The following is a 27,471-nucleotide window of genomic DNA, read 5'->3' on the forward strand; positions in this document are numbered from 1 at the left end:
GGTTGCCCTGGAATACCCCACCCCCATTCTACACTGAAAAGACAAGAAACCCTCAACCTAAATAACAAAAGTTTGATACCTACTTTTTTAACCCCGCCCTATTTTCGGTAAAACGGCATTATAGGTATGGTGATCGACTAAATGTTCCAATTCTCAAAGCAACCAGTTACTGACATTCAAAAAATACCATTTTATGTATCTAACCACACAAAGCCATAATGACCTCAAAATCCCTTTCACTCAAAGATCTGAAGAAAACTCGTTTTTTCAGAATTTCATTACTCAACAGCAGCTCACCCTAAAATCTTTTAAACCGAACACCTATCCATTTCCGCCTTTACCTGGTAATCCTCCAAGGAGATTGAAGAGAAGATGGCCTCGCGATCTACTCTCCTCATGATAGCAGTAAAGATAAATGGTCACGATAATAATTCTGATATAGTGCTATCATGTACCAAATATACTTGCAACAATTGTTGCAGTTGTAAATTTCAATAAAAGATTAAAAAATAAATAATATAATATAAAGTTATTATCTGAATGTATGTAAATTATAACTTTACAGTTAAAGTATTTTCCAAAATTAATCATAGAAAAGTTAGAAGGTTGAATTACACCAGCAGATTGTATGTATTTTCTTATTTTTATTTCAAAGTCTGTAGTTCCCTTATTTCTTATTATTAACAGAAAGGATGCTATTAATTTGATGGATTAGTAAGAAGGACTTAGTTCAAAAGATAGAGAAATAAACATGTTTTGACCAATGGCATACGAATAAACACTTTATCACTGGAGTGGGGATGTTGTTTTCGCAGTTACTTTTCTGACTTTTTGCGTTGCTGATGAATTGTGAAGTCCATTTTAAAATGTTGAAAGATTGTTGAAATGTTAAGTTTTTAAATTCTATGTTATTTTTTAAAAAATTATTTCCTTTGTATATTGTGATTATTATAATTATTGGTGGAATTCAGTCTTTTTACTGTCCAAAGTGTTGGGAGGGGTCTTTTATTCTAGTGTGATACTGGTGAGGTTATGCAAATCAGTGTGTTCAGTGAATTAGTGATTTCAAATTGCAATTTTAGTGTTTTTTAAAAATTTTGAAACAAGAAGTGTGGGTTTTATTCGAAATGAATGGATAATACCAATTTATGGATATGGCTGTGGAATCAACAAATTGAAAATTTATTCTAATTCAAGTATTTGGAAATAGCCACAAAGGAAAATTATTCATGTAAGTTTATTTTATGTATTTTCTATTTTCTGTATTTAGTTTTCACCGGAAGTACAGTATGTTTTTAGGGTTTTCTGTGTCGGATAAGTTGATTTCTAAAAAATGTATAACTATAAAGAAATCTCGAGACTGTTAATTACGTGTACGAGCACCTCACATTTGGACTTAAACTGTTTTTAAGCGAAATCCCATAATTGGAAGTTCACTTAGGTGAATAGATTTTTTTTTTTCTTAACCTCAATCTTGCCACTATTTTGTTCAATTATCCAATTATCTTTTTAGAACCAATTCCAAGTTTCTAGAAAATTTAATGACGTAAATTGTGGAAAGAGAAAGTCATGTGAGTGTTCGCACCTGATATTTTTCCTGTGAATTTATTTTTAAAGAAAATTTGGAAGTTTTATCTTTAATAGGAAAATTGTGGGTGGGGGAAATCGAAGTTGCTTTTTTCATGAATTTTTGTTGTTTTCACTATCAACCCTACCGGGTAGTTTTAATACTAATGCACTTGCATCAACTACTTAAATTCAATTCAATAAACTTAAAATGGCTTAATAAAATATATTAATCGAATAAAAGAGGTTTTTGGAATGGGACTCTTAACGTTTTCCAGTTTTGCTCCGTCATTCCATCAGCAGCTGTCTCTTCTAAGTTCTTCATTTTTCCTATTAATGACTTGGAAAAGGCATTTTTCCTATTAATGTCTTGGAAAAGGGTGAGGGGGCTTGTTGAAGGATTTTGATTTGAGGCCACCCTTTCTTGTTCTTAATAAAAAAAAAGAAAGAAAATCACCTAATTCGTCTTTTATCTAGCAGAGTTAACCTCCTTAGTCCTGTTTTTCTATATAATTTTCCTTATTATTTGAGAATAAAAATTCCTCACTGTACTATTCGATAATCCTTTTCTATAGTATTCATTTTTCTTTTGATTCTTTTTATTGTACAGTTTAATTTTTTTTTATTAATTTCCCTTCATGGAAAAGATAATCCCAAAAGTGCCCTGTATTCCAGGTTGTTTTTCCTCCCCACTTCAGTATTGGTTGCTTTAATCCATTTTTTTAAGGGTATGATTCATTCCCATAGATTAAATCAACTCAGACTTCGGAAGGGAGAAAAAATGAAAACAACTTCTAATATTGAGCACAAACGAACGCACCTTACCACGTAGGGAATTAATACAGAATAGAAAACTCTATACATTAAAAAGTGACAAAAAAAGAAGAATATTATACAACAGGAATTTCAAATAGAGGAGAATATTAATCTTAAAAGATAAGTTATTATAGAAAAAGATGACTCAGAAATTAATTTTGCTTGAAAGAAGGCAACAAATCTAAGCTGTTGTTCCAAGTAGGTGTCGAAATATTTCGAATTCAAGTATAATTAGATACAAAGACAAAAAAATAATGTGTACTTTTATTTTTTTTATATTTATTTAATATAAAAAAACACTGTAAAAAAAAACAATAATTAACTATAATTCCAGACTCTTAAGGAGTATTTCCGATGGTTCCGGTCGTATCACTCTTCCTCCCCCCCTTGAAACAAATTTATTTGCGGACAGATCTTGACCATCTGGACTACCTATGTTCAGATTGCTCTGGATAAATCAGTACGTTATTCTAGAACAATCCTTTGTGAATGAATGGTTGTCATTGGGAACAAGTAGATGTTGGGAGGTCCAAGAAACCACAAAATGTTTAGAAAAAAACTAAAAAGTAGGTACATAGTAATAAAAGAAATCTTGATGAGGATCAGCCAATAAAAAAAAGGATATTTCTTTTTGTTGCCAACGTTTCAACAACAAAGTGTTTCCTGTCTTTGTGGCAAAAGTTATGGAAAACTTTCCACTTAAAATGAGATGGTAATATATTTTGGATTTTCCAATTTGGAAATGAAAATATATTTTACTAACTCTATTTTTGTTTAACTGCAAGGAAATTTGTTCTTGAAACGATAGAATTAAGGAAGGAGAAAATATACTTCTTTTTACAGATCCTTGGCAAGGCAAATTTAGACTAATTGATATATATATATTTCATTATTTCTATTTTTTTTTCTTATTTCTTTATATATCCATTTTCAAAATTAATGATTGTTTTTTAAGTTTACAAAATTCATCTTATTTTAGGCCATAACAGTTAGGAATCGAACTTAACAATCAATCCTAACTTGTAAAGACCTAAGATTTCAATTATTGCAACACTCTCAGACAATCTAAGGGTCTAGAAAGAAAATCGTTTTAATTCTGAAAATTCTATATAAAGAAAATGTTTTAAAAAAATAGAAAAAACACAAATTTATCAAGTAGTTTTTTTCCTCTTACTTTGATACATTCTTTTTTAGACCATTTTGTGGGATGAATCAGGATCATATTCTCCAAGTTGAATCAGTTAACCAAAGTGTTGCATTAGAAAAATTCTCCCATCTGAAATTAGAATTAAATATTAATAAAAAAATACAATTATCTTTAATTTATTTTTTTTATTTTGCTGAAATGTATTATCTAAATATTGTAAAAAATAATTTTAAAAAATTTAAATTTTCTAAAAATACGTAACAAGAACATAACTTTTTTTTATCTTACCTTCGGCTTTTCTTCTTAGGAAAAACTTAATTTTGTTTTCATCTTCTTTTCTCGAGCTCTTATCTTTTCTGAAATAAAACAAATAATTTGAAAACACATAAAATTATTAAAAAGATTGAGTACTAACACTTTTTAGTTGGATTATTGAAGAATTAGTGGTACAAATTAAAATAAATTTTTTATATCACGGAAATTAGCGAGAGGGGGGCCTATTTTAGATTTTGGTATAAAAAATTAATATTTCTAGCAAACTATAGAAAAATATTAATAAAAAGATGAAGTATTAAGTTTTTTAATTTGGATTTTTTAAGAATTAGTGAGACAAAATTATAACTTAACAATTTTAACATGGACAGACCTAAGATTTCAATTATTGCAATTCTAACAGACAATGTTAAGGGTCTAAAAATTGAACACTAATTCGGAAAATTCTTTAAAAAAGAAATTAGCAAATATCTTTTTCTACTTACTTTGATTTATTTTTATTTTATTTTTTTGTGTGAGACCATTTTGTGGGATGAATCAGGATCAGATTCTCCATGTCGAATAAATTAACCAAAGTGTTGCAATAGAAAAATGCTCCCATCTGAAATTAGAATTAAATAACAATAAAAACTGCGTCAATTTAATTCGTAATATTAAACACTGCAAACAAGTTAAATGTTTAAAAATTACATAGTGATTTTTTTTTTGTTGGATCTTACCTTGGGCTTTTCTTCTTAGGTTTTTCTTTTTTCCTGCTCCTATTTTCTCTGAAATAATTTAGGACGTTTTATATTAATAAAAAGAATAAAATTTAATATTTTCTAGTTGGATTTTTACAGAATTAGGGAGAAAAAGTAAAAAACAAAAAATCTTTAAATCATGGGAATTAGCGTGAGGGGACCAATTTTAGATTTTTGAATAAAAAACTAATAATTCTTGCAAATTACAGTAAAATATTAATAAAAAGGTGAAGTATTAACACTTTTTAGATGGATTATTAAGAAAAAAAAAGAAATAATTTATTTTTAAAAAAAATTATATTTTACGGAAAATTGCGTGATGGGTCCGATTTTCTTTTTGTAAAGAAAATTGAATAAATCTATTAAATTATAGCAAAATATTTATAAAAAGATAAAGGATTAACATTTTTAAGTTGGATTATTAAAGAATTTGCAACAGAAAATGGGGGAAAAGTTTAAAATTAAAAATCACGGACGATTGCGCAATAGGTCCGATTTCCACTTTTTTAAATAAAAGAAGAAAATTGACAAAAAAAAATATTTTCAATAGTTAATATTGAATGGATTAAACATTTTGGGAAAGTTTTTGAGATTGGAAATTGTGAAAACAAGTTTAAAAAGCAATTTTTAAAAAATGAAATTCAATTCCATTTGGCTGGCCATATTGGATTCTCTCTCAGTCAAATTGGAATTTTCTTTAAACACATTTTTCTAATATCAATCAATGGGAAAATGTGGAAAATTACATATCACTTTGAAGCTTATAACACAATAAACAAGTTTTAAGTAAACTTAGCTGGGAATTGGGACATTTTTCCTATTAATTAATTTATTCCATTTGGCTGGCCATATTGGATTCTCTCTCAGTCAAATTGAATTTTCTTTAAACACATTTTTCTAATATCAATCAATGGTAAAATGTGTAAAATTATATATCACTTTGAAGCTTATAACACAATAAACAAGTTTTAAGTAAAATTAGTTGGGAATTGGGAAATTTTTCCTATTAATTAATTTGAAAAAACGACTTACAGCAGGGCTGATCTTCACAGGTCCAGAGCAGGCAGGAGAAGGGGGCTTTGCACTTGCTACGACAGCCTCTTGTCTTAGCTTCAATTTAAAAAAAAATTGTTTTTAAACTAGAAAATTTATACATACTCTATTGTAAAAAAATGAAAAAGAATTTCTGATATGGTCTTTTTTAAAAATTATGCATTAATAGACTCAATATTCGGGGATTATTTTTTTGTATTGTCACTTGAAGTTAAAGTTTTATGTGGATGAACATTACATACATACGTGCGCCAATCAGAATTGATCTTTTACTTAGGAAGTATTAAGTAAAGAAAAGGAAGCTTTTAGATTTATTTTGTGACGTAATAGATTTATAAAGGCTGTGTTATTGTCTTAAATAGAAGCAAAGGGAAAGATTAATGGCTGCCTTAACTTAACCCTGCATTTTAAATTATAATTTAAATATGTTTTTTCTAAAGATGAAAGAAATGATTAACTATTATTTAAATTGGGTCAAATTTATTCATTTAAAAAGTATAAAAATATTGATTGAACTAAATAGGATTCTAATTATTATTTATAATTATTTAAAAAAATGAAATTATTAAATTTAATTACGTAAGTAAAATATTTTATTTCACTTTTTTTTAAACAATTTATTCTTAATTTCTCATTTTATTTATTTTCAAATTTTGCGAAATTATAGGTTTGGTGAGGGAAAGGTTGAATTGAAAAAAAAAAATTAAATGAAGGCTGAGCAAATTAATTTTTTTTTTGTAAAGATAAATTAACATTTTACAGTGATAAATTGAAATAAGATCATTATATCAGTATAAAATAATTATTATTAATACAAAAACTGTGCTTGCTCGCCCATTTAATTTTTTTTGTCCAAAGAGTCACATTTTTTTTCTCAATTTATTTTTTTGTCACCTTACAGAGGAGAAAACTTAAGTTTATTACACGTAATTCAAGATTAAACAATCTGAAAATTATTTTCCTGACGAAACATATATATATATATATATATATATTGGCATTGGCTTTTTATTATGCATTTATATTGAAATAACAGATATAGAAATGAAAAATTGAACATCCAACAAAGATGAGTATAAGTAACTTATTTAATTATGATTTTCTTTAATAATTATTTCACGTTATTTTGGAGATTTTTTTTAAATTAATAAAATTTATTAAAATTAATTGGTTCTAGTATAATGTAGTTCCAGTGAAAATTGTGAAAATTTAAATTATAAGTAAAACGTAAATTGAACGAAAATTTGAATATAATTAATTATTACCAATTAAAAATTCTATTTTTTGTTTTAAAGATGAAGGTTATATGGAGATTGCTGATTCACATTTTAAAGGAAAAACTGCTATTTCATCACAGCTAATTGGGTTCTAATTACTATTTTATCTATTAAATAAATTTTTGGAACAATTTCATCAAGAAAAGGTATTCATTTTGGATATAGTTTTAATAGTATCTATTCCTAAAATCGTTGAGAAATGCATGCTTTAAATTGTGAATGAATTTTTTAGTTTTTACACTTCAAGCATCTTGCATTTTGGTGTAGTATGTGTCATTTGATCTTAATAGCTACAGAAAAAAAAAATGTAGTCCTTTTTGCAGCAATTGACTTTTGGAGCACAGACTCTGCTCGGTAAGACCAAAGCCTGGAAATTTTAGTTTCAAGTTGTGAAGAATGATCCTGTGTAACATTGATTCTGCACAGATTGAAGGTACCTCTACCTTGCAATTGGTTTATCTCTTGATCTGAAGCTGAACACAAAAGAACCGGATATCTATAAACTATTTGAGGTAGTTTCCTTTTTAGCTCCTCGGAGTTATTCCTTTTAACAGAATGAGGAGTGAGAAATTTAAAATTGTCTTCATTAAATTGAAATTAATTCATTCATTATTATTGGTGAATTTTGATTTGAGCAATGGGAGCATTTTTGTTCCTATTAGCTTCACAATTGCAATTCTGTTGCTAGGAGTTGGCTTTTGGACCCTGCTTTGGATAGAGTATCTTGGAGTGGTGAGATCCAATCCTAGAAATGACCCTGTGGACCAGTGAGCTGTAATAGGGTTATTTTGGAACTAGTTCAACCCAGCCTTGGAAATTCACCCTTAGAGCTTACTGCAGGACTTCAGGACAGTGGAGTTCTTTTTACAAGCCAGATCTATGAACTACAGAGACAGTTTCTTGTTGATCAACGGAAGGAAGCTTAACTGATTAAAAATAAATAAATAAATGTGAGAAGTTTAAAATTGTTACTTTTTATTCAAATAATATTTTATTTGAAATTGTTGATGAATTTTGATTAAAGCAATGGGAGCTTTTTTGCTCCTATCAGCTCCAAAAATGGAATTCCGTTACCAGAAATTTGCTTTTGGACTATTATTACAACTTGGAATTGGTTTGCCATTCCTGAAAAAGATTGGCCTTTTGGGTTTTTCTACTGAACAGTAGACTACAACTTAACAGCCCAGCTCATTGAACCAATAACCTCATTAATTGTTTAGGAATGAGGTTTAAATTAATTTTATGCTTGCATTTCTATGACTATCAATTTTTTTTTTGTTCTTACTTAGTTGTACAATATTTGACATTTTACCCAGATAAGAATAATTTTTCCATTCTTGTAATTAAAATCAGTTAAGGAAGCTGTACGTGGGTAGTGCAAGGAAACCACACAACAGTCCCTGTTTGCCCAGAAAAATAATACTCACACTTTTGTTTAGGATTGCGAAACAATTATTTGGCAAAGCAGTTTTCTAGATGTTTGGGTTTGGACGTGTAGAGAGCGCCGTTGGAGAGGTTCACAAGAGAGCTGCTAGCTGAATAACCCGGAAGGTATCAGCAAGGACACCACTGCTAAGGGGAGATTGCGGCTTAGGAGTAAGCATGTAAAGCCGAAGAAGGAGACGAATTTAGGAAAAACTAGGAGTCCTGCTTCTAACGACTATTGTCTCAGTTCAGTTAAGTGAAAAGAAATACAAGTTCTTAAAAGTATTGTAGAATATGGGCAGAATCTCTCCTAACACTTATTAAGAATAATCCAGCAATTACAGTAATCAATGATGGGCATACAATTTATGATATTTATCTATACATGATAAAATTATCGTCTAATTTACAGCAAAACCATCTCATCTGAAAGAACTTTATCAACATCGTAAACTGACAAAGAAGAAGTCAGCAGAAATGTTAGAGAACTTTGGGTTTTTAAGTTGCATTAATTAACTACACTTTAATTCTGAAAATATATTGACATTTAATTCTATAAGAACTAAAATGAATCATAAAAAATATATTAATTAGGAAGATTCATTATTTATTTTTTATTTTTTAATTTTTTTTATTTCATTCTGGAGAATTCTGGATGCTATTTCTGAAGTCTTCTTACCCAATTTTTATACAATTTATTAAAATAGGAATTTGGTGAGTCGAATGAGGGAGATGGCGTGCAAAATGGATGCTGGAGAGGTTTCTTTATTGTTTCTTCATATCTTGGGGAAGCGTGGATGATCTCACATTACAGACTGCTTTTTGATATATGCTGAAATCTCTGAGTTATTTTTGGTCATGACTCTATAGCTGGAGATTATTTCAGTTTAAATTTCGAAGTAAGTAATATATATTTTTTTTCTGAATATGATACAATGTTCTTAAGTTAAAAAATAAAAATAAATTAGCCTTTGTCTAAATGTAAGAACCTAGGTTTTGATTGTTTTGATGTGTAGTGTCAAGCATACCTATGTCAGCTCTAGATTCTCTAGTGGTAGATTTGTAATCCAGTCTGGCACATTTAGCGTCTGAAAGAGAAAACATCTTGATAATTTAGGTAATCAGTTTATAGATTGAAAACAAATCGTGTAAGTCCTCAACAATGAGCATATAACATGTTAAGTTCAAGGTGTAAATTCAATTTCACTATGGCTTCAAAAGGATCAAACGGTTTCATATATCATTTTCTATGGATATAGTTGAAACTGGTGTATTTCATGTTAACATGAATTTTTTATACCAGAATATGGACTGGTTGATTAAATTAAAGTAAAAAATGTCGAAGGGGTGGATGTTGGTCTAGAGTTCAAGAGCATGGCTTTGTAAGTGGGAAATTCCCCCAGTTCGCATCCCGCGTATGATTACTTTTTTTTTGAAAAAATTATTTATTAGTAAAATATGAGCTTCCGCCCCCGTTAAGCCTCGCCTAGAAAAATAGGTGATTACTTTTAGTGTTAATTAATATAACCTTCAACTAGTCTTCTTACTTAATCTAGAATACTTCGTGTTTTTGTCCTGCAGATGGCATAACAATTTTAGTGCAATTAAGAGAGAACTGATTAAATCCTTTGAAAATATTCAGAGTAGTGGCGAAATCGATTCTGGTGGCTAGGTAATATCCACTACCGGCTTTTTAGCTCGCTTAAGTTTTGTGAAAATCGGATTAGCTGATTAACAAAATATTTCCTTTTTTTATGATATAATCCACTTCTATCCCCGATAAAGTCTTGAATTGTTTAACACTTATGGTTGGATGACTCATATCACTTTCCGTTTCTCTTTTCCCACTTACAATACATTTAGAGGTCATTATAATTATATTTAAATGTGTTTCAACTGTTACATCGCTTTCCCAGATAGTTTTAAAAAAACTTATGTTAAAGATCAATTGTGACAAATTAAATGATCTCATTTAATGCCTTAATTACTTCTAATTTTTCTTGTTCAAAAAGTGTTTTTTTTTAAGTACTAATTCTTTGCATGAAAAGACATTTTTTCTCCCCGAACAATTTGATTGGTTAAATAAAATTATTTTAAACTGCACTAACTAACTTGTTTATTTGGTTATTAGATAATCTACATCTGCTGATTAAGAGGGTAATGTCGAGTTATCACTTAACGTACCCGCTCTTTACCGGAGGGGATGAGAAGATAGTACATCTCTCTAGTACAGCTGAAGATACGTTTGAGGAAGTTTGGAGATTGTCAACAGTGACAAGGCATTTGACAACCATTAGCCTTTCTTATAACACTGGATATTGGCAAAGTATTTAACCGTTAAGATTGATTTTCCTGCGGACATAAAAACAAAAAAGTGTCAAATTTGAAAATATTTGTACTTTATGCCAGCAAAGAATAAAATTGCTGATGACTGCTGTTACGAATCTAGGGATTATTCCACCTGATCTGGCGGATTTGTTGATCTTTCAATTATTTATTCGCATATTCAAATTTACAGTTGATGTTTATAAATGCTAATGATAGTTCTTCCTTTTTTTAAGGGTATTTTCTTCTTATTTCTTCCTTTTAGATGGAGTGGATTTTTAGAAAAAGCGGGAAGGGGCATTTTTTTTTTTTTCTGGGAAGTTCTTAGGGTATTCCATCTATAAATATCCCTAATGTGCAACTTTTGAAAAATACGTTTTACAACCATAAGTGCACCTGAAGAGCAACTTTTTGTTTCCTTGCCCAATCATTGACAATGGAGTTAACAGATAATTTTGTATTCTGTGGCAACTCCACTAGATTGATGTCTAGACTTATTGTACAAAAGACACTACTATTCTAACTGACCGTGTCGGCGTGATCAATGTTCCAACCGTGGCATAAAAATCGAACTCTGGGAGTACAAAATAAGGAATTATTAGTAAAACTGGCAAAGATTATCTATTTTTTCCCTTCTCTTTGAACTACTACTACAAAAACTAGCCGACCTAATGTGTATGGTCCAACAATAGCATGAAAATAGAACTTTGGAACTTAAAAAGTAAGGAATTGCTCGTAAATCTGGCCAAGATTTTACACTTCTTCCCTTTTCTGTGAAGTACTACTTCAGAAACTCTAAAATATTTTTTAAAATTTTAAAACTGCCAGAATTTATACTGCCACATAAAATTGTTAAAGAAATAATAAATAAAATATTTTGGTTTGTTGCATGGAAGAAATTATATTGCCATTATCAAAATAATTTATCAGATAACCAGAATGTAACCTCTGAATGGGAAAAGAATTTAGATAAGTTGTTGAATAGTATTGCGGCAGATAAAAAACAAAAGGCAATAGAAAAAAGCAAGAAATGGTGTTTTTCATGGGCTGAATCATAAATAAAATGATAACTGTAATTATTTTGATTCTTTGCCGTGATGTGAAGTTGATTTTAAAAGCTCGTTGCGAACTTTTCTATTTAAATTACAAGCCTTTTAAATTAGAAATATATCAGTTTTGCTCATTGTGTAATTTTTATCAAATAGAAAATTTAACCCACCTTATTGCAGTCTGTCCAATTTTAAAATATTTTAATAAATGTACTCTCAATGAAAGTGAAATTTGTAGTTATTTGAATGATTTAGATTGACAAGCATTATGTAAATATTTAAAATATGCACTCTCCTATAGATCTATGTTAGTTAGAGAATTTAATTAGGATTCATTTTTAAATGCTACATTTTAATTTATAATTTTTATTCATTTAATTTTTTTGTAACTATGCTGACGGAATTGATCCATAGCAAGAAATGATTTCATCTTTTTACGATTTTTGGGATATGTACTGTTTTTCTTTAATAAAACATTATTATTATTACTATTACTATTACTTCAGAAACAAGGCCGACCTATTAAGTATGGTCCAACACTAGCATGAAAATTAAATTTCAGAACATAGTCAAGTAACTATTTGCCTAACTAACCCAGATTTTTTATTTTTCCTATATTTTTTAACTTCTACTTCTAAAATTAGCGACCTTATGTACCAATTTCAATGTACCAACCCAGGCATAAAAATCGAATTTTGGAAGTAGAAATTCATTAATTATTAGTAAAAATGTTAAAGCTGTACCATTTATCCCTTTGCTTTGAACTACTACTACAAAAACTAGCCGACGTAATGTGTATGGTGTAACCCTAGCACCCTTCTGGAATTAAGAAATAAGGATATTCTGGTAAAATTAACAAAGATTTTCCATTTCTACCCTATTCTGTGAACTACTATATCAGAAACTAGTTGACCTTACATGATGTGTGTAACCTTGCATGAAAATCGAACTCTGGAATTAAGAAATAAGGATATTCTGGTAAAATTAACAAAGATTTTCAATTTCTTCCTTATTCTGTGAACTACTGCATCAGAAACTAGTTGATCTCATATGATGTGTGTAACCTTACATGAAAATCGAACTCTGGAATTAAGAAAGTAAAAGGAAATTCTGGTAATATCAGCCAAGATTTTCCAATTTTTCCATTTTCTGTAAACTACTACTTCAGAAACTAGCCGACCTAATGTGTATGGTCCAACCCTGGCATGTAATTGGAACTTTGTAACTTAGTAAAAGGAAATTCTGGTAATATTAGAGACAATTTTCCAATTTTTCCATTTTCTGTAAACTACTACTTCAGAAACTAGCCGACCTAATGTGTATGGTCCAACCCTGGCATGTAATTGGAACTTTGTAACTTAGTAAAAGGAAATTCTGGTAATATTAGAGACAATTTTCCAATTTTTCCATTTTCTGTAAACTACTGCTTCAGAAACTAGCCGACCTAATGTGTATGGTCCAACCCTGGCATGTAATTGGAACTTTGTAACTTAGTAAAAGGAAATTCTGGCAATATTAGAGACAATTTTCCAATTTTTCCATTTTCTGTAAACTACTGCTTCAGAAACTAGCCGACCTAATGTGTATGGTCCAACCCTGGCATGTAATTGGAACTTTGTAACTTAGTAAAAGGAAATTCTGGTAATATTAGAGACAATTTTCCAATTTTTCCATTTTCTGTAAACTACTGCTTCAGAAACTAGCCGACCTAATGTGTATGGTCCAACCCTGGCATGTAATTGGAACTTTGTAACTTAGTAAAAGGAAATTCTGGTGATATTAGAGACGATTTTCCAATTTTTCCATTTTCTGTAAACTACTGCTTCAGAAACTAGCCGACCTAATGTGTATGGTCCAACCCTGGCATGTAATTGGAACTTTGTAACTTAGTAAAAGGAAATTCTGGCAATATTAGAGACAATTTTCCAATTTTTCCATTTTCTGTAAACTACTACTTCAGAAACTAGCCGACCTAATGTGTATGGTCCAACCCTGGCATGTAATTGGAACTTTGTAACTTAGTAAAAGGAAATTCTGGCAATATTAGAGACAATTTTCCAATTTTTCCATTTTCTGTAAACTACTACTTCAGAAACTAGCCGACCTAATGTGTATGGTCCAACCCTGGCATGTAATTGGAACTTTGTAACTTAGTAAAAGGAAATTCTGGTGATATTAGAGACAATTTTCCAATTTTTCCATTTTCTGTAAACTACTGCTTCAGAAACTAGCCGACCTAATGTGTATGGTCAAACCCTGGCATGTAATTGGAACTTTGTAACTTAGTAAAAGGAAATTCTGGCAATATTAGAGACAATTTTCCAATTTTTCCATTTTCTGTAAACTACTGCTTCAGAAACTAGCCGACCTAATGTGTATGGTCCAACCCTGGCATGTAATTGGAACTTTGTAACTTAGTAAAAGGAAATTCTGGCAATATTAGAGACAATTTTCCAATTTTTCCATTTTCTGTAAACTACTGCTTCAGAAACTAGCCGACCTAATGTGTATGGTCCAACCCTGGCATGTAATTGGAACTTTGTAACTTAGTAAAAGGAAATTCTGGCAATATTAGAGACAATTTTCCAATTTTTCCATTTTCTGTAAACTACTGCTTCAGAAACTAGCCGACCTAATGTGTATGGTCCAACCCTGGCATGTAATTGGAACTTTGTAACTTAGTAAAAGGAAATTCTGGTAATATTAGAGACAATTTTCCAATTTTTCCATTTTCTGTAAACTACTGCTTCAGAAACTAGCCGACCTAATGTGTATGGTCCAACCCTGGCATGTAATTGGAACTTTGTAACTTAGTAAAAGGAAATTCTGGCAATATTAGAGACAATTTTCCAATTTTTCCATTTTCTGTAAACTACTGCTTCAGAAACTAGCCGACCTAATGTGTATGGTCCAACCCTGGCATGTAATTGGAACTTTGTAACTTAGTAAAAGGAAATTCTGGTGATATTAGAGACTATTTTCCAATTTTTCCATTTTCTGTAAACTACTACTTCAGAAACTAGCCGACCTAATGTGTATGGTCCAACCCTGGCATGTAATTGGAACTTTGTAACTTAGTAAAAGGAAATTCTGGTAATATTAGAGACAATTTTCCAATTTTTCCATTTTCTGTAAACTACTGCTTCAGAAACTAGCCGACCTAATGTGTATGGTCCAACCCTGGCATGTAATTGGAACTTTGTAACTTAGTAAAAGGAAATTCTGGCAATATTAGAGACAATTTTCCAATTTTTCCATTTTCTGTAAACTACTGCTTCAGAAACTAGCCGACCTAATGTGTATGGTCCAACCCTGGCATGTAATTGGAACTTTGTAACTTAGTAAAAGGAAATTCTGGTAATATTAGAGACAATTTTCCAATTTTTCCATTTTCTGTAAACTACTGCTTCAGAAACTAGCCGACCTAATGTGTATGGTCCAACCCTGGCATGTAATTGGAACTTTGTAACTTAGTAAAAGGAAATTCTGGTGATATTAGAGACTATTTTCCAATTTTTCCATTTTCTGTAAACTACTACTTCAGAAACTAGCCGACCTAATGTGTATGGTCCAACCCTGGCATGTAATTGGAACTTTGTAACTTAGTAAAAGGAAATTCTGGTAATATTAGAGACAATTTTCCAATTTTTCCATTTTCTGTAAACTACTGCTTCAGAAACTAGCCGACCTAATGTGTATGGTCCAACCCTGGCATGTAATTGGAACTTTGTAACTTAGTAAAAGGAAATTCTGGCAATATTAGAGACAATTTTCCAATTTTTCCATTTTCTGTAAACTACTGCTTCAGAAACTAGCCGACCTAATGTGTATGGTCCAACCCTGGCATGTAATTGGAACTTTGTAACTTAGTAAAAGGAAATTCTGGCAATATTAGAGACAATTTTCCAATTTTTCCATTTTCTGTAAACTACTGCTTCAGAAACTAGCCGACCTAATGTGTATGGTCCAACCCTGGCATGTAATTGGAACTTTGTAACTTAGTAAAAGGAAATTCTGGCAATATTAGAGACAATTTTCCAATTTTTCCATTTTCTGTAAACTACTGCTTCCGAAACTAGCCGACCTAATGTGTATGGTCCAACCCTGGCATGTAATTGGAACTTTGTAACTTAGTAAAAGGAAATTCTGGTAATATTAGAGACAATTTTCCAATTTTTCCATTTTCTGTAAACTACTGCTTCAGAAACTAGCCGACCTAATGTGTATGGTCCAACCCTGGCATGTAATTGGAACTTTGTAACTTAGTAAAAGGAAATTCTGGTAATATTAGAGACAATTTTCCAATTTTTCCATTTTCTGTAAACTACTGCTTCAGAAACTAGCCGACCTAATGTGTATGGTCCAACCCTGGCATGTAATTGGAACTTTGTAACTTAGTAAAAGGAAATTCTGGTAATATTAGAGACAATTTTCCAATTTTTCCATTTTCTGTAAACTACTGCTTCAGAAACTAGCCGACCTAATGTGTATGGTCCAACCCTGGCATGTAATTGGAACTTTGTAACTTAGTAAAAGGAAATTCTGGTAATATTAGAGACAATTTTCCAATTTTTCCATTTTCTGTAAACTACTGCTTCAGAAACTAGCCGACCTAATGTGTATGGTCCAACCCTGGCATGTAATTGGAACTTTGTAACTTAGTAAAAGGAAATTCTGGTAATATTAGAGACAATTTTCCAATTTTTCCATTTTCTGTAAACTACTGCTTCAGAAACTAGCCGACCTAATGTGTATGGTCCAACCCTGGCATGTAATTGGAACTTTGTAACTTAGTAAAAGGAAATTCTGGTAATATTAGAGACAATTTTCCAATTTTTCCATTTTCTGTAAACTACTGCTTCAGAAACTAGCCGACCTAATGTGTATGGTCCAACCCTGGCATGTAATTGGAACTTTGTAACTTAGTAAAAGGAAATTCTGGTAATATTAGAGACAATTTTCCAATTTTTCCATTTTCTGTAAACTACTGCTTCAGAAACTAGCCGACCTAATGTGTATGGTCCAACCCTGGCATGTAATTGGAACTTTGTAACTTAGTAAAAGGAAATTCTGGTAATATTAGAGACAATTTTCCAATTTTTCCATTTTCTGTAAACTACTGCTTCAGAAACTAGCCGACCTAATGTGTATGGTCCAACCCTGGCATGTAATTGGAACTTTGTAACTTAGTAAAAGGAAATTCTGGTAATATTAGAGACAATTTTCCAATTTTTCCATTTTCTGTAAACTACTGCTTCAGAAACTAGCCGACCTAATGTGTATGGTCCAACCCTGGCATGTAATTGGAACTTTGTAACTTAGTAAAAGGAAATTCTGGTAATATTAGAGACAATTTTCCAATTTTTCCATTTTCTGTAAACTACTGCTTCAGAAACTAGCCGACCTAATGTGTATGGTCCAACCCTGGCATGTAATTGGAACTTTGTAACATAGTAAAAGGAAATTCTGGTAATATTAGAGACAATTTTCCAATTTTTCCATTTTCTGTAAACTACTGCTTCAGAAACTAGCCGACCTAATGTGTATGGTCCAACCCTGGCATGTAATTGGAACTTTGTAACTTAGTAAAAGGAAATTCTGGTAATATTAGAGACAATTTTCCAATTTTTCCATTTTCTGTAAACTACTGCTTCAGAAACTAGCCGACCTAATGTGTATGGTCCAACCCTGGCATGTAATTGGAACTTTGTAACTTAGTAAAAGGAAATTCTGGTAATATTAGAGACAATTTTCCAATTTTTCCATTTTCTGTAAACTACTGCTTCAGAAACTAGCCGACCTAATGTGTATGGTCCAACCCTGGCATGTAATTGGAACTTTGTAACTTAGTAAAAGGAAATTCTGGTAATATTAGAGACAATTTTCCAATTTTTCCATTTTCTGTAAACTACTGCTTCAGAAACTAGCCGACCTAATGTGTATGGTCCAACCCTGGCATGTAATTGGAACTTTGTAACTTAGTAAAAGGAAATTCTGGTAATATTAGAGACAATTTTCCATTTTCTGTAAACTACTACTTCAGAAACTAGCCGACCTAATGTGTATGGTCCAACCCTGGCATGTAATTGGAACTTTGTAACTTAGTAAAAGGAAATTCTGGTAATATTAGAGACAATTTTCCAATTTTTCCATTTTCTGTAAACTACTGCTTCAGAAACTAGCCGACCTAATGTGTATGGTCCAACCCTGGCATGTAATTGGAACTTTGTAACTTAGTAAAAGGAAATTCTGGTGATATTAGAGACGATTTTCCATTTTCTGTAAACTACTACTTCAGAAACTAGCCGACCTAATGTGTATGGTCCAACCCTGGCATGTAATTGGAACTTTGTAACTTAGTAAAAGGAAATTCTGGTAATATTAGAGACAATTTTCCAATTTTTCCATTTTCTGTAAACTACTACTTCAGAAACTAGCCGACCTAATGTGTATGGTCCAACCCTGGCATGTAATTGGAACTTTGTAACTTAGTAAAAGGAAATTCTGGTAATATTAGAGACAATTTTCCAATTTTTCCATTTTCTGTAAACTACTGCTTCAGAAACTAGCCGACCTAATGTGTATGGTCCAACCCTGGCATGTAATTGGAACTTTGAAACTTAGTAAAAGGAAATTCTGGTAATATTAGAGACAATTTTCCAATTTTTCCATTTTCTGTAAACTACTGCTTCAGAAACTAGCCGACCTAATGTGTATGGTCCAACCCTGGCATGTAATTGGAACTTTGTAACTTAGTAAAAGGAAATTCTGGCAATATTAGAGACAATTTTCCAATTTTTCCATTTTCTGTAAACTACTACTTCAGAAACTAGCCGACCTAATGTGTATGGTCCAACCCTGGCATGTAATTGGAACTTTGTAACTTAGTAAAAGGAAATTCTGGTAATATTAGAGACAATTTTCCAATTTTTCCATTTTCTGTAAACTACTACTTCAGAAACTAGCCGACCTAATGTGTATGGTCCAACCCTGGCATGTAATTGGAACTTTGTAACTTAGTAAAAGGAAATTCTGGTAATATTAGAGACAATTTTCCAATTTTTCCATTTTCTGTAAACTACTACTTCAGAAACTAGCCGACCTAATGTGTATGGTCCAACCCTGGCATGTAATTGGAACTTTGTAACTTAGTAAAAGGAAATTCTGGTAATATTAGAGACAATTTTCCAATTTTTCCATTTTCTGTAAACTACTACTTCAGAAACTAGCCGACCTAATGTGTATGGTCCAACCCAGACATGAAAATCGAATACTAGAACTAAAAGAAAGGGAAATTTTTTATAACTTCCCCAGGTTTTCTATTTTTCCTTTATTTCTTAACTTCTACTTCCTAACCAGCAATCCTAATTTCGGTGTTTCATCCCAGCATAAAAATTGAACTTTTGAACTTAGAAATAAGTATTACTGGTAAAACTAGGCTTGATTTGCTAATTTTTCCCTTTTCTGACAACTGCTACTTCAAAAATTAGCTAATCTAATGTTCATGATCCAACCCAGGCATGAAAATCGAAATTTGGAATTTAAAAATAAGGAATTTCTAGTAATGCTGTCAAAGATTTTTCCAGTTCTCCTACGTGAAAAACTAGCCGACTTGATGTGTGATGTAGTTCTGTTATTATAAGCTAATGTTTGATCCAGAAAATAAGGAACTTCATTTTAAACTTCTTATGATTCTTTATTTCTTTTCTTTTTATTGAATCTAGCGGATCTAAGTTGGATGATCTGGGACAATAAAAAATGTGAATGTTAGGAACCTCTAGTAAACCTAGTGATTATTTTCATGAGGGAGAGAAAGAGGATTTTCTGGAAAACTAGCCCAGATTTTTTTTTTTTCTCCTCATTTTTCTAAATTTTAAGTTCCATAACTTGCTGACCTATTGTGTAAGATCCAAACCTGGTATAAAAATCGATCTGAGGAAATTTAAAATAATTAATTTTTAGTAAACGTTGCTATGATCCTTTTTTGCCTTTATTTCTTAACTGCTATTTTCAATACAAACGTGTACGAGCTAACGGTGTTTTGAAAATCTAACACTGGAAATTAAAAATAAGTAATTTGTAGTAAACCTAGTAAAGATTTTCTATTTTTTCCTTCTCTCTAATCTGTTACTTTCTAAACTAGGCGACCTAATGAGTATGATCTACCACTGGAACGATAATAGAACCTAGAAGTTAAAAATAAATGATATCTATAAAACGTGGACTAGATTTTCCATTTTTACCCAGGTATTCCATAGTTTCTACTTCCAAATCTTGCCGAACCAAGTGAATGATCACCCGCTGGCATGAAAATCAAAATTTGCAAGTTATAAATAAGGAAATTCTGGTAAAACTAGTCAAGATTTTCCAATTTTTACCTTTTATGTTAATTGCTACTTCCAAACCTGACTGACCCTATGATGGATGATCAGGATCTGGCGAAATAAGAGATTGTTAGCTCGAGAAAATTAGGAACTTCTAGTAAAACTAGTGATTATTTTCTAATTTTTCAGTTTTTAGGACTCTCTTCATCCATACTAACCAATTTAATGAGTATTATCCAGCCTGGGCATAGATAATAAATATTAGAGAGTAACTGGGAAATTTCTAGTAAAACTAGCCAAGATTTCATGGCAGGGTTAGATCATACATATTAGGTGGGCTAGTTTTTGAATTTTCAGTCCATAGAAAAGAGGAAAAATTAGAAATCTTTGCTAGTTACACTAATAATTCCTTATTTTCTACTTCAACTGCACGAGTTCTATGACAAGGTTAGATCCTTCACTTTAGGTAAGCTTGTTGGAAAGTAAAACATAAGGAATAAGGGGAAAAATTGAAAACCATATGTATTTTGCAAAAATTTCCATGACTTTCTTTTCTATAGTTCGATTTTCATGGCAGGGTTAGATCATACATATTAGGTGGGCTAGTTTTTGAATTTTCAGTTCATAGAAAAGAGGAAAAATTAGTAATCTTTGCTAGTTACACTAATAATTCCTTATTTTCTACTTCCACTGCAGAATTTCTATGGCAGAGTTGGTTCCTTCACATTAGGTAAGCTGGTTGGAAAGTAAAACGTAAGGAATAAGGGGAAAAATTGAAAACCATAGGTATTTTGCAAAAATTTCCATGACTTTCTTTTCTATAGTTCGATTTTCATGGCAGGGTTAGATCATACATATTAGGTGGGCTAGTTTTTGAATTTTCAGTCCATAGAAAAGAGGAAAAATTAGTAATCTTTGCTAGTTACACTAATAATTCCTTATTTTCTACTTCCACTGCAGAATTTCTATGGCAGAGTTGGTTCCTTCACATTAGGTAAGCTGGTTGGAAAGTAAAACGTAAGGAATAAGGGGAAAAATTGAAAACCATAGGTATTTTGCAAAAATTTCCATGACTTTCTTTTCTATAGTTCGATTTTCATGGCAGGGTTAGATCATACATATTAGGTGGGCTAGTTTTTGAATTTTCAGTTCATAGAAAAGAGGAAAAATTAGTAATCTTTGCTAGTTACACTAATAATTCCTTATTTTCTACTTCCACTGCAGAATTTCTATGGCAGAGTTGGTTCCTTCACATTAGGTAAGCTGGTTGGAAAGTAAAACGTAAGGAATAAGGGGAAAAATTGAAAACCATAGGTATTTTGCAAAAATTTCCATGACTTTCTTTTCTATAGTTCGATTTTCATGGCAGGGTTAGATCATACATATTAGGTGGGCTAGTTTTTGAATTTTCAGTCCATAGAAAAGAGGAAAAATTAGAAATCTTTGCTAGTTACACTAATAGTTCCTTATTTTCTACTTCAACTGCACGAGTTCTATGACAAGGTTGGATCCTTCACTTTAGGTAAGCTTGTTGGAAAGTAAAACATAAGGAATAAGGGGAAAAATTGAAAACCATATGTATTTTGCAAAAATTTCCATGACTTTCTTTTCTATAGTTCGATTTTCATGGCAGGGTTAGATCATACATATTAGGTGGGCTAGTTTTTGAATTTTCAGTTCATAGAAAAGAGGAAAAATTAGTAATCTTTGCTAGTTACACTAATAATTCCTTATTTTCTACTTCCACTGCAGAATTTCTATGGCAGAGTTGGTTCCTTCACATTAGGTAAGCTGGTTGGAAAGTAAAACGTAAGGAATAAGGGGAAAAATTGAAAACCATAGGTATTTTGCAAAAATTTCCATGACTTTCTTTTCTATAGTTCGATTTTCATGGCAGGGTTAGATCATACATATTAGGTGGGCTAGTTTTTGAATTTTCAGTCCATAGAAAAGAGGAAAAATTAGTAATCTTTGCTAGTTACACTAATAATTCCTTATTTTCTACTTCCACTGCAGAATTTCTATGGCAGAGTTGGTTCCTTCACATTAGGTAAGCTGGTTGGAAAGTAAAACGTAAGGAATAAGGGGAAAAATTGAAAACCATAGGTATTTTGCAAAAATTTCCATGACTTTCTTTTCTATAGTTCGATTTTCATGGCAGGGTTAGATCATACATATTAGGTGGGCTAGTTTTTGAATTTTCAGTCCATAGAAAAGAGGAAAAATTAGAAATCTTTGCTAGTTACACTAATAGTTCCTTATTTTCTACTTCAACTGCACGAGTTCTATGACAAGGTTGGATCCTTCACTTTAGGTAAGCTTGTTGGAAAGTAAAACATAAGGAATAAGGGGAAAAATTGAAAACCATATGTATTTTGCAAAAATTTCCATGACTTTCTTTTCTATAGTTCGATTTTCATGGCAGGGTTAGATCATACATATTAGGTGGGCTAGTTTTTGAATTTTCAGTCCATAGAAAAGAGGAAAAATTAGTAATCTTTGCTAGTTACACTAATAATTCCTTATTTTCTACTTCCACTGCAGAATTTCTATGGCAGAGTTGGTTCCTTCACATTAGGTAAGCTGGTTGGAAAGTAAAACGTAAGGAATAAGGGGAAAAATTGAAAACCATAGGTATTTTGCAAAAATTTCCATGACTTTCTTTTCTATAGTTCGATTTTCATGGCAGGGTTAGATCATACATATTAGGTGGGCTAGTTTTTGAATTTTCAGTCCATAGAAAAGAGGAAAAATTAGAAATCTTTGCTAGTTACACTAATAGTTCCTTATTTTCTACTTCAACTGCACGAGTTCTATGACAAGGTTGGATCCTTCACTTTAGGTAAGCTTGTTGGAAAGTAAAACATAAGGAATAAGGGGAAAAATTGAAAACCATATGTATTTTGCAAAAATTTCCATGACTTTCTTTTCTATAGTTCGATTTTCATGGCAGGGTTAGATCATACATATTAGGTGGGCTAGTTTTTGAATTTTCAGTCCATAGAAAAGAGGAAAAATTAGTAATCTTTGCTAGTTACACTAATAATTCCTTATTTTCTACTTCCACTGCAGAATTTCTATGGCAGAGTTGGTTCCTTCACATTAGGTAAGCTGGTTGGAAAGTAAAACGTAAGGAATAAGGGGAAAAATTGAAAACCATAGGTATTTTGCAAAAATTTCCATGACTTTCTTTTCTATAGTTCGATTTTCATGGCAGGGTTAGATCATACATATTAGGTGGGCTAGTTTTTGAATTTTCAGTTCATAGAAAAGAGGAAAAATTAGTAATCTTTGCTAGTTACACTAATAATTCCTTATTTTCTACTTCCACTGCAGAATTTCTATGGCAGAGTTGGTTCCTTCACATTAGGTAAGCTGGTTGGAAAGTAAAACGTAAGGAATAAGGGGAAAAATTGAAAACCATAGGTATTTTGCAAAAATTTCCATGACTTTCTTTTCTATAGTTCGATTTTCATGGCAGGGTTAGATCATACATATTAGGTGGGCTAGTTTTTAAATTTTCAGTTCATAGAAAAGAGGAAAAATTAGTAATCTTTGCTAGTTACACTAATAATTCCTTATTTTCTACTTCCACTGCAGAATTTCTATGGCAGAGTTGGTTCCTTCACATTAGGTAAGCTGGTTGGAAAGTAAAACGTAAGGAATAAGGGGAAAAATTGAAAACCATAGGTATTTTGCAAAAATTTCCATGACTTTCTTTTCTATAGTTCGATTTTCATGGCAGGGTTAGATCATACATATTAGGTGGGCTAGTTTTTGAATTTTCAGTCCATAGAAAAGAGGAAAAATTAGTAATCTTTGCTAGTTACACTAATAATTCCTTATTTTCTACTTCCACTGCAGAATTTCTATGGCAGAGTTGGTTCCTTCACATTAGGTAAGCTGGTTGGAAAGTAAAACGTAAGGAATAAGGGGAAAAATTGAAAACCATAGGTATTTTGCAAAAATTTCCATGACTTTCTTTTCTATAGTTCGATTTTCATGGCAGGGTTAGATCATACATATTAGGTGGGCTAGTTTTTGAATTTTCAGTTCATAGAAAAGAGGAAAAATTAGTAATCTTTGCTAGTTACACTAATAATTCCTTATTTTCTACTTCCACTGCAGAATTTCTATGGCAGAGTTGGTTCCTTCACATTAGGTAAGCTGGTTGGAAAGTAAAACGTAAGGAATAAGGGGAAAAATTGAAAACCATAGGTATTTTGCAAAAATTTCCATGACTTTCTTTTCTATAGTTCGATTTTCATGGCAGGGTTAGATCATACATATTAGGTGGGCTAGTTTTTGAATTTTCAGTCCATAGAAAAGAGGAAAAATTAGTAATCTTTGCTAGTTACACTAATAATTCCTTATTTTCTACTTCCACTGCAGAATTTCTATGGCAGAGTTGGTTCCTTCACATTAGGTAAGCTGGTTGGAAAGTAAAACGTAAGGAATAAGGGGAAAAATTGAAAACCATAGGTATTTTGCAAAAATTTCCATGACTTTCTTTTCTATAGTTCGATTTTCATGGCAGGGTTAGATCATACATATTAGGTGGGCTAGTTTTTGAATTTTCAGTCCATAGAAAAGAGGAAAAATTAGAAATCTTTGCTAGTTACACTAATAGATACTTATTTTCTACTTCCACTGCACGAGTTCTATGACAATGTTGGATCCTTCACTTTAGGTAAGCTGGTTGGAAAGTAAAACGTAAGGAATAAGGGGAAAAATTGAAAACCATAGGTATTTTGCAAAAATTTCCATGACTTTCTTTTCTATAGATCGATTTTCATGGCAGGGTTAGATCATACATATTAAGTGGGCTAGTTTTTGAATTTGCAGTTCATAGAAAATTGGAGAAATTGGAAATCTTTGCTAGTTACACTAATAGATACTTATTTTCTACTTCCACTGCACGAGTTCTATGACAATGTTGGATCCTTCACTTTAGGTAAGCTGGTTGGAAAGTAAAACGTAAGGAATAAGGGGAAAAATTGAAAACCATAGGTATTTTGCAAACATTTCCATGACTTTCTTTTCTATAGTTCGATTTCCATGGCAGGGTTAGATCATACATATTAGGTGGGCTAGTTTTTGAATTTTCAGTTCATAGAAAAGAGGAAAAATTAGAAATCTTTGCTAGTTACACTAATAATTCCTTATTTTCTACTTCCACTGCAGAATTTCTATGGCAGAGTTGGTTCCTTCACTTTAGGTAAGCTGGTTGGAAAGTAAAACGTAAGGAATAAGGGGAAAAATTGAAAACCATAGGTATTTTGCAAAAATTTCCATGACATTCTTTTCTATAGTTCGATTTTCATGGCAGGGTTAGATCATACATATTAGGTGGGCTAGTTTTTGAATTTTCAGTCCATAGAAAAGAGGAAAAATTAGAAATCTTTGCTAGTTACACTAATAATTCCTTATTTTCTGCTTCCACAGCACGATTTCTATGCCACGGTTGGATACATCTTATCAGATAAGTCAGTTAGAAAGGAAAACATAAGGAATAAGGGGAAAAATTGAAAACCATAGGTATTTTGCAAACATTTCCATGACTTTCTTTTCTATAGTTCGATTTTCATGGCAGGGTTAGATCATACATATTAGGTGGGCTAGTTTTTTAATTTTCAGTCCATAGAAAAGAGGAAAAATTAGAAATCTTTGCTAGTTACACTAATAGATACTTATTTTCTACTTCCACTGCACGAGTTCTATGACAAGGCTGGATCCTTCACTTTAGGTAAGCTGGTTGGAAAGTAAAACGTAAGGAATAAGGGGAAAAATTGAAAACCATAGGTATTTTGCAAACATTTCCATGACTTTCTTTTGTATAGTTCGATTTTCATGGCAGGGTTAGATCATACATATTAGGTGGGCTAGTTTTTGAATTTTCAGTTCATAGAAAAGAGGAAAAGTTAGAAATCTTTGCTAGTTACACTAATAATTCCTTATTTTCTACTTCCACTGCACGAGTTCTATGACAATGTTGGATCCTTCACATTAGCTAAGCTGGTTGGAAAGTAAAACGTAAGAAATAAAGGAAAAAATTGAAAACCATAGGTATTTTGCAAAAATTTCCATGACATTCTTTTCTATAGTTCGATTTTCATGGCAGGGTTAGATCATACATATTAGGTGGGCTAGTTTTTGAATTTTCAGTCCATAGAAAAGAGGAAAAATTAGAAATCTTTGCTAGTTACACTAATAATTCCTTATTTTCTACTTCCACTGCACGAGTTCTATGACAATGTTGGATCCTTCACATTAGGTAAGCTAGTTAGAAAGTAAAACGTAAGGAATAAGGGGAAAAATTGAAAATCATAGGTATTTTGCAAAAATTTCCATGACATTCTTTTCTATAGTTCGATTTTCATGGAAGGGTTAGATTATACACATTAGGTCGGCTAGTTTTTGAATTTGCAGTTCATAGAAAAGGGAAGAAATAGGAAATCTTTGACAGTTACACTAATAGTTCCTTATTTTCTACTTCCACTGCACGAGTTCTATGACTAGGTTGGATCCTTCACTTTAGGTAAGCTTGCTGGAAAGTAAAACGTAAGGAATAAGGGGAAAAATTGAAAACCATAGGTATTTTGCAAAAATTTCTATGACTTTCTTTTGTATAGTTCGATTTTCATGGCAGGGTTAGATCATACATATTAGGTGGGCTAGTTTTGAATTTTCAGTACATAGAAAAGAGGAAAAATTAGAAATCTTTGCTAGTTACAGTAATAGTTCCTTATTTTCTACTTCCACTGCAGAATTTCTATGGCAGGGTTGGTTCCTTCACATTAGGTAAGCTGGTTGGAAAGTTAAACGTAAGGAATAAGGGGAAAAATTGAAAACCATAGATATTTTGCAAACATTTCCATGACTTTCTTTTGTATAGTTCGATTTTCATGGCAGGGTTAGATCATACATATTAGGTGGGCTAGTTTTTGAATTTTCAGTTCATAGAAAAGGGGAAAAATTGGAAATCTTTGCTAGTTTCACTAATAATTCCTTATTTTCTACTTCCGCAGCACGATTTCTATGCCAGGGTTGGATTCATCTTATTAGGTAAGCCAGTTAGAAAGGAAAACGTAAGGAATAAGGGGAAAAATTGAAAACCATAGGTATTTTGCAAACATTTCTACGACTTTCTTTTCTATAGTTCGATTTTCATGGCAGGGTTAGATCATACATATTAGGTGGGCTAGTTTTTGAATTTTCAGTTCATAGAAAAGGGGAAAAATTGGAAATCTTTGCTAGTTTCACTAATAATTCCTTATTTTCTACTTCCACTGCACGAGTTCTATGACAATGTTGGATCCTTCACATTAGGTAAGCTAGTTAGAAAGTAAAACGTAAGGAATAAGGGGAAAAATTGAAAATCATAGGTATTTTGCAAAAATTTCCATGACATTCTTTTCTATAGTTCGATTTTCATGGAAGGGTTAGATTATACACATTAGGTCGGCTAGTTTTTGA

The 27,471-nt window shown here is 31.6% G+C and overlaps 2 long non-coding RNA genes across 4 annotated transcripts; one reads left to right on the plus strand and one right to left on the minus strand.

The window, feature by feature from the left end:
• Positions 1-801: 801 nt before the first annotated feature.
• Positions 802-12,159, plus strand: LOC141457782 (uncharacterized). Of its 3 annotated transcripts, XR_012460542.1 has the most exons (8): positions 802-1,231; positions 6,497-7,018; positions 7,196-7,384; positions 7,561-7,822; positions 8,312-8,548; positions 9,005-9,196; positions 9,314-9,414; positions 10,429-12,159. It is a non-coding gene; the product is annotated as an uncharacterized lncRNA (long non-coding RNA). The 3 variants fall into 3 exon arrangements; XR_012460540.1 differs by lacking the exon at positions 9,314-9,414 and having other exon boundaries at positions 804-1,231; XR_012460541.1 differs by lacking the exon at positions 9,314-9,414 and having other exon boundaries at positions 809-1,231; positions 6,891-7,018.
• On the minus strand, positions 2,619-5,684 carry LOC141457781 (uncharacterized). Its single transcript, XR_012460539.1, has 5 exons — positions 5,575-5,684; positions 4,522-4,569; positions 4,288-4,403; positions 3,818-3,885; positions 2,619-3,658 (listed from the first exon to the last, which is right to left on the minus strand). It is a non-coding gene; the product is annotated as an uncharacterized lncRNA (long non-coding RNA).
• Positions 12,160-27,471: the final 15,312 nt, after the last annotated feature.

The sequence above is a fragment of the Rhodnius prolixus genome, unplaced genomic scaffold (assembly GCF_049639745.1).
Source record: "Rhodnius prolixus isolate KJV_2025 unplaced genomic scaffold, Rpr scaffold_5, whole genome shotgun sequence".
NCBI lineage: Eukaryota > Metazoa > Arthropoda > Insecta > Hemiptera > Reduviidae > Rhodnius > Rhodnius prolixus.